Source organism: Cavia porcellus, unplaced genomic scaffold, assembly GCF_034190915.1.
Source record: "Cavia porcellus strain 051 isolate PalLab524CR breed Dunkin Hartley unplaced genomic scaffold, mCavPor4.1 scaffold_21, whole genome shotgun sequence".
NCBI lineage: Eukaryota > Metazoa > Chordata > Mammalia > Rodentia > Caviidae > Cavia > Cavia porcellus.
This window is the reverse complement of record NW_026947504.1, coordinates 33,414,428-33,421,927: the sequence shown is the minus strand read 5'-3', so window position 1 is coordinate 33,421,927 and position 7,500 is coordinate 33,414,428. Positions and strand designations below refer to the sequence as shown.

The 7,500-nt window shown below is 41.5% G+C and overlaps 1 long non-coding RNA gene and 1 other non-coding gene across 2 annotated transcripts; both read right to left on the bottom strand.

Moving 5' to 3' along the window:
* Nucleotides 1-1,285: 1,285 nt before the first annotated feature.
* On the bottom strand, nucleotides 1,286-4,929 carry LOC106025126 (uncharacterized). The gene is made up of 2 exons (XR_010041729.1): nucleotides 3,655-4,929; nucleotides 1,286-3,539 (listed from the first exon to the last, which is right to left on the bottom strand). It is a non-coding gene; the product is annotated as an uncharacterized LOC106025126 (long non-coding RNA).
* On the bottom strand, nucleotides 4,734-4,837 carry LOC134472063 (U6 spliceosomal RNA). The gene has a single exon (XR_010041886.1). It is a non-coding gene; the product is annotated as a U6 spliceosomal RNA (small nuclear RNA).
* Nucleotides 4,930-7,500: the final 2,571 nt, after the last annotated feature.

Genomic DNA, 7,500 nt, shown 5'->3' with positions numbered 1-7,500 from the left:
TTTCACTTTTGAGTCTTCTGTTTTTCTTTATTGTAGTTAAAGCCTCCCTCTTGTTATTGATCTTGTCTATGGCTTTTCAAGAGGTCTCCCCCTTGCGACCATTTTCCTCCTGTTCCCTGCTCTGCTGTGATGCAGCATGGGGGCTCTCGCTGGAGGAGCTGGTACCATGCTCTTAGGCCTCCAGAACCAATGCCAAAGGATCCTCTTTTGTTTATAAAGTACCCCACCTCTGTGTTTTTATAGCAACACAAAACAGGCCAAGACAGCACACTTAAACTATTACCAGACTCTAGCACACCCGCCCTGCTCCACCCACCCAACACACACGCATCTTTCTTCTCCCTACACCACTGGGGACTAACGTGCTGGCTGACACACAGGAGGGCTCAGTAAATGACCCAAACTTTAACATCAGTGCTATTAGACTCCAGCCTCACGGCTGTGCCTGTCTTCCCTGTGGACATCTGGTGCTGTTACCACGTTTGTTGACTGTGTTTGTGTCTTAAACTAATCATCTAAGCCACTCAGGAGGGCAGCAAACCATAAGGGATGGCAGAGCCCCAGGACTGCAGACCCCTGCACAGCCCAAGTGTCTTTTCCAGGTCACGCGTGCCATGGGCTTGTTCCTTTGGAACCATTCCCTGTAGTCAGGCGGATGACAGCTCCTGCAGACTTCCCTTCTGGAAGGATTCTGAGCCCGTTCATTCCTGTGCATCTGAATTCCCAGGCGGGCTCAGCAGGTCCCTAGTGAACAGGCTGGCATGACACCAGGCGCTGTCAGCATTCCAAGCCACTTTCTCCCAGGCCACAGCTCAGTGCGGCTCACCTGGCTGTGCGATTCCCCTTAGGCTTCTGCTTCCTCTCGCCCCGGGGGCTGGTGAATAAATCAAGTGCTTCCTGGAGGCTGAGAAAGTGGGTTCTGTTTAAGGATAAGAGCATCATTTAGACAAATGAAGGACGCAGCAGAGTCATTTGGCCTGGCCTGAGAAAAACCATTTCTAAACAAGTCATCACTATCTGAATGTTGTGGAATCTCTTTTCCACCACAAGGACAAGGATGGGATTGTGCAGCTCCTAAATAAATAAACGAGCTCAGAAGTGAGCATTAAGAGGCTTTGCCAACAGAGTATGCTTGAAATGTACTACCAAGAAATAAATGTTGCCTCTGTTTCCGTGTTGAGTGGGAGACTTTCATAAACCCTTAAGGGAAGGAAATAAACACAGAAGTTAAAAGATACAACAAATATGAAAAAACCATGTGCATATATTTCTAGTAATCAGAAAGTCGATCTGCTCATAGTTTAATTTCTAACTGGTGTGTCATAATATCGATTCAACTTTTATTAAAATATTATCCTGGAGAAAATAAGCAATTTGCAAATAATTAGTAAACAGAAGAGATAGAGTGTGAAGGCCCCCATGCCCAGCTTGCTGGGTGCTTCCGGAGTCACACAGCAGACGGTCAGTCCAAAAGACTTAGGGTAAGAAGACTGCCTTGCTTATGTGATTTAAAAACCCGGAGGCTGGAAAAGATCCAGGGCGCAGGGTCACGCCGAAGCTCCGCCTTCTGGTGGGCACTCTGCTCTGTACCCTCAGCCCAGCTTCTTCTCAAGTCTGTTGCTCCCAGTTCTCCATCTCACCCCTCAGTCCCTCGGAGGACTGGATGGAATGTACACGTCCAGTCTTGTGAAAGTGACCACGTGCGCTCAGAGGCAGAGGCCAGTCCAGATCCCTGCTCTGCCTGAGAGCTGCGTGTTGTAAACACCAAGTTCCTCATCCGGAGAGTGGGACTGATCATCACAGTCTAGGATCCTTGTGAGAACAGAGAGGGTGAGGTGTAGGCTGGCACAGAGCAGGCACTTTGTAAATTCTGAGGGCTCATCCTGGATTTATTGGACATGCACTCTGTATTAGGCACTGTCCTAGTTTAAGGAGACAAGAGTTGGGGCTACAGGCCAGGAGCAAGGCTGTTAGGACACAGGCTACAGGAATCTTAGGCCTGACGTCCTGCAAGAATAGGGCACTGTTGGCGTCTCCTAGACAGCACAGGGAGGTGAACGATTGAATGTAACCTGGCCTCCAACCTTCTCAGAGTCTTTAGGTTTCTTACACAAAGGACAGATTTGGTCTGGTGTTTAATTTCTATTTAAACCAAACTCGCACAACACGAGGGCAAATGCAGCCACCTCCCTTGAGTATGCACAGTATTCAGGAAGACCAAAGCAAAGGAAGTTGTTTTCCTGGATTTTTACTTATGGGCAAGTGCTCCACTGTCCTTAGGAATGCTCGGTACTTCTAGACATCAAAGATTGGAAAGGATGAAGAGCTTACTTTGGGAAGACAAAAAGCAATAAAAATCTATTTGAAGTAATCACAAAGTTAAAATATTCTTTTTCCTACTGCTTATCATTTTTCCTGAGTTCTGCTCACTTTTGGTTAAAAAAGCCAACGAGAAGCTACAGCCTGAAGTATTCTCTTTCTAGATTAATTTGTTTAACCATCAAGCGACCCCTCTCTGGCTAGCCACTGTGCCTGGCAACACTGGGGCCTTATATAAGCCTGAGTTCACACCTCTGAGAAGCTCTGAATGGCGGGTTGATAACAGTAGTACCAAGTGGTGGTGTTGTGGGTTCCAACCTCCGCCCTCTCAAAGGCTCAGCTCACTCACGGTGATGGGTGCAGACGCTTTGTAAGATGTCAGATTTACACCTGGGAGTTAACCTCCAGCAGCTGGTACTCTCCACCAACCTATGCTTCATGAGAGAAAATCTGAGATGTGGGGAAGGGGACTGATTTATTCTGCCTGTGCCCAAGAGACCACAGCCCTGGGCTCCCTTCTTGCAGAACACTGCTGACCCACAAGGAGCTAAGGGCCGGGCTCTATCTGACCTAAGTCACACGACATCAGTCAGTATAAAATAGCCTGAGAGACATTAAGCTGCAAAGGAAAGACTTTCAGGAATCTTCTCAGGCTGGTCTGGCTGCTAACAGAAGAGAGAGAATGGTACGAACATCATGGCTCCGGGAGCCCGGGCCCTTAAAAATGGGCAAAGATGGCCTAGGGAATTAGCTCAGTGGCATAAGTGCCTGCCTTGCAAGTGTGCAGCCATGAGTTCGATCCCCAGTACCAAAAAAAAAAAAAAAAAGGCAAAGAAAGCCCACAAGAAAACAAATTTTAAAAGCCTCGGGAAATGTCATTTGTTAAAATCATCTTTAAGTATTTTTTCTTTGTAACCTCTTGGCTCTGCACACAGGAACATTTCTTGCCTGTGAAGATGAACACCAGATGGGGACAGGCCAGGCGGGAGGCTCTGGTCGGTGTGAGCGCTGGGCCATTGCCCTGTGGCCCTTGTCCTGCTCGGAAAGAACGTCAGGCCTGGGAAGGACAGCTGGGCCTGGCCCTGAGGGCAGGAATGTAGTCAGAGGCCTTCTTTTCAAGCCAGGGAGTGAAGTTGCTGGACCTCTCCATTGCATCAGCTTTGAAGGCACTGAGCTCTAATTTTCCTCAGAACTGATGCTGTTATTTGTCGGCTGGTTTTCTGTCGAAAAAGAAAAAGAAAGGAAAAAGTTCCACTGAATTAAAGAAAGCAGTGGCTATTTTTCCCTGTGTACAGCGGATATTTTCAACACATCTGGGCAAGATCTTAAACTTACCAACCGCTTAATCCAAGAGTCTCAGGCTTCCCAGGGAGGCTTTATTGCATTGCCTCCAAGTTTTATCGCTTTACTTCCAATTTGTATCCTTAGGGACAGAACAAAAATGATTCTGTGAATCACAGGAAATTGTTCAAGCTGGGTACAATTTGATATTATCTGAGGAACCTCAGAGCCACAAAGAAACTGAGCACTTCTTCATAGATTCTAAACTAGGATCCAAAATGGCAAGCGGATATTTTTTTTCCTAATTCAATAAAATGACAAAACAAGTTAAGTTATTAAAGATCTGACACCCAACCAGGATTCTAAACAACTGGGCAAACTGAATTACTCTTTCTAAATAATATAGAAGAGGAATGAAAGCATGCAAGTTACGATGTCTAAGAATAAATGAAGAGAATACTGTCTTTTCTCATGCTACATGAAGTGATTGTCTTTAAGCTCCTGCAGGCATCTTTGACTTTAGTGCTTTTGTTACTGTTGTAAATTTTCCAGTTCTCTAAAATATTCTCAAATAATCTAATATGTAATTTAAATATTTGTAACTTAATTGAATATTGTAAGTAGATATTACATCTCCATCCTATTAATACAGAAGGAGAAACGGGTCTTGCATTTCTCCTTTAAACAATTAAAAAATTGGACAAAAGTATTTAAAAATTGTTTCTCAAATATCAGAAAATAGGTGTCCCTATACTGTGGTCCCTGAGAGTTTTCCTACTGCTCAAACACACTCACTGGAAGCAGTTTGCAGGCTGCAGTGCGGGAAAGAGACCCAAATGAGCCCAGTGGTCTTGGTGTACTGACTGGTCTGCAGTCCAGGCGGCTGGCATTTAAAGGACAATTTATGAGGCAGGAAGGAGCTGGTGGGGATGGGGAATCTTGATAATAGAAAAACAGAAACTACACAAAATGAATCAGTAAGTATTGTACATAAGTCTGTAGCTGGTTGAATTTGTGGGTGCACAAATAGATATGGAAGGCCATAGTATGTCTAACTCAGATCTCTTTTAATTATTATTTGCATATACCATCTTTTCCCATAGTTTACACCTTTTTTCTTTCTTTTTTTAAAAAAAAATACGGAATGCTTAGCGAATTTGCGTGTGGTGCTTCCACGGGGGCCATGCTAGTCTCTGTATCATTCCAGTTTTAGTATTTGTGCTGCCAAAGCGAGCGCCACAGTTTACACTCTTTAAAGCATGAGAGCTTTAGTTTGGCTCGTGCCCACACTTCACATTCAGCCTATTTTTATCAGTAGGTCTGTATTAGGACTCTTGTAGCTTATATATATATATATATATATATATATATATATATATATATATATTTTTTTTTTTTTTTTTTTTTAAAGAATCCATTCTGGCAATTCTCATCTTCTGATTGGAGAATATAATGCATTTACATTTACAGTAACCACTCAGAAGGAGGCTGCCACTTCTGACATCTGTGTATCAGCTTTCTATGTGCCTGATGACTACTGGACCTCTTATTTTACGCATTACTGTTTTAAGTTTGGTTGATTTTTTTCTAGAAAAGTGTTTTAACTCCCTCCTTATTTTATCTGTGTATGTTCTATAGCTGTTTTCTTTTTGGCCTATCATGGGAATTATTTAACATCCTGAAGTTATAACAATTGAATTCAATGTATACCAATATAATTTCAATAGTATAGAAGACTCTGCTCTTGTATGATTTCCTTCCCCTTTTCCATTATTGATATCAGATTATAACTTTTTTTAATTGGTACGTTTGCAGTTCATCTAGTTTATAAGCATTCTGGGGAGTGGTCACCTGTATATTCCATGGCTGCTTTCTTTCTTTTTTTAAAATATCTCCCCTCCAATTCCCTATCCAACTTTTATTCTACTTGATCTCATTAATCCTAGCCCATGTTATGGCATATATGTTTTCATTAACTGAGATTGCTGGGCTCCTGCACATGGTATAGCTTTATTCTATTTATTTCTCCTTCCTTTCCTCCTGGCCCTTCACCTTCAGGGCCTTCGATCACTTTCCCTTTGTAAGAGATCCGCATTCTTGTCTTCTTCTATCCATCCTTTGTTATTCTCTTGTTTGTACTTTGCCACACTCAAATGGCATTTAAACTTCTGTGTCTGGTTTCTTTCACTCAACATTGTATTTTCCAAGGGCATCCATTTTCTTAACAATGTCTTAAATCTGTCATTCTTTAAAGGCACAGTAGGATTCCAATATATATATGTAACACTTTCTTTATCCAGTCATTTGTTGGTGGATACACAGGCTGTTTCTAGGATTTACCTCTTACAGATTGCACTGCAATAAGCATTGGCATGCATGAATTGCTGTAGTATAATGATTTAAGCTCTTGGGGAAGATGCTGAGGGCAGGGATCACCAGGTCATATGGAATTTCTAAGTTAGTTCTTTTGGAAACCTCCATACCGATTCCCATAGTAGTTGTACTGGCTTACATTCCTACCAAAAATGAAGACAAAAGGGTGCCTTTTTCAACACAGCCTTGCTAGCGTTTGATATTGTTTGATTTCTTAATGACTGCCTTTCTTTCTGGAGTAAGTTGCCTATTTCTTGACTGGATGTTTAATTATATGTGGTTTAATGTTGTTGAGTTCTTTGCATATTGTAGATATTAGTCTTCTGTCTGAAGAGTAGCTGGAAAATTCGTTTCCCTGTTCTGTAGGTTGTCTCTTCATTTTACTGATTGACTCCTTTTGCTATATAAAAGCATTTTAGTCTGACATTAATCCCACTTGTTGGTGCTTGCTGTTGTTTCTTATGCAGTTAAGGTTCTGTTTAGAAAATCTTTTTCTATGCCCATATCTTTATTTTAGAAGATACATTAATACATTAAGCAATTAATGTTTCTATCTTTGGTCCATTTGATTTTAATTTAGTAAGTGGTGAGAGATAAGGGTCCAGTTTTAATCTTCTTCAGATAACCAGCTTTTCCAGCACCATTTATTGAATAGGCTGTCTTTCCTCTAACATATGCTTTTGGCCCCTTTGTCAAAGATCAAATAGCTGAATGTGTCTGGTGAAGTTTCTGTGTTCTCAGTTCTGTTCCCCTGACTCACATACCTGTTTTTGTTCCTGTACCGTCCCCTTCTTATCACCATTGCTTTGTAGTATAGTTAGAAGTCTGTGCTATACCTCCTGCTTTGCTCTTGTTGCCCAAATTGCTTTTTTGTTCCGGGTCTCTTCCTGTTCCATGTAAATGTTAGGAAGATTTTCTCTAGATCTGTAAAGTATGATGCTGTTAGTTTGACTGGGACTGTAAGCAATCTGTATAACAGTATTGGCAGTGTGGCCTTTTTGATAATACTGGTTCTGCCTATCGAGGAACAGGTGACATCTCTCCACATCTGATGGACTCTTCAGTTTCTTTTTTCAGAGTATTGTAGTTCTCTTTGTAGAGGTCTTTCACTTCCTTGGTTAGGTCAATTCCTAGGTATTTCCTTTTTCTTGATACTACCATGAATGGTATTATTTTCATAATTTCCTTCTCATTCTGTTCATAGTCGTACACAAATGCTAATGATTTTTATATATTGATCTTGTATCTAACTATATTGATGAAGTTCATTATTAATTCTGAGTTTTTTGATAGACATCTTTGAATGTTCTATCTAGAATATCATGTCATCTGCAAATAATAATTTAAAGTTTTCTTTTTCTGTTTGTTTGCCTTTTATTTATCTTGCCTAATGGCTCTGACTAATGTTCCAAGTAGTATGTTGAATAGAAGTGGTGATAGTGAACACCCTTGTCTTGTTCCTGATTTTAGGGGAAAAGCTTTTAGTTTTTCCCCATTTTGTATGTAGCTATTGGTTTATCATAGCTT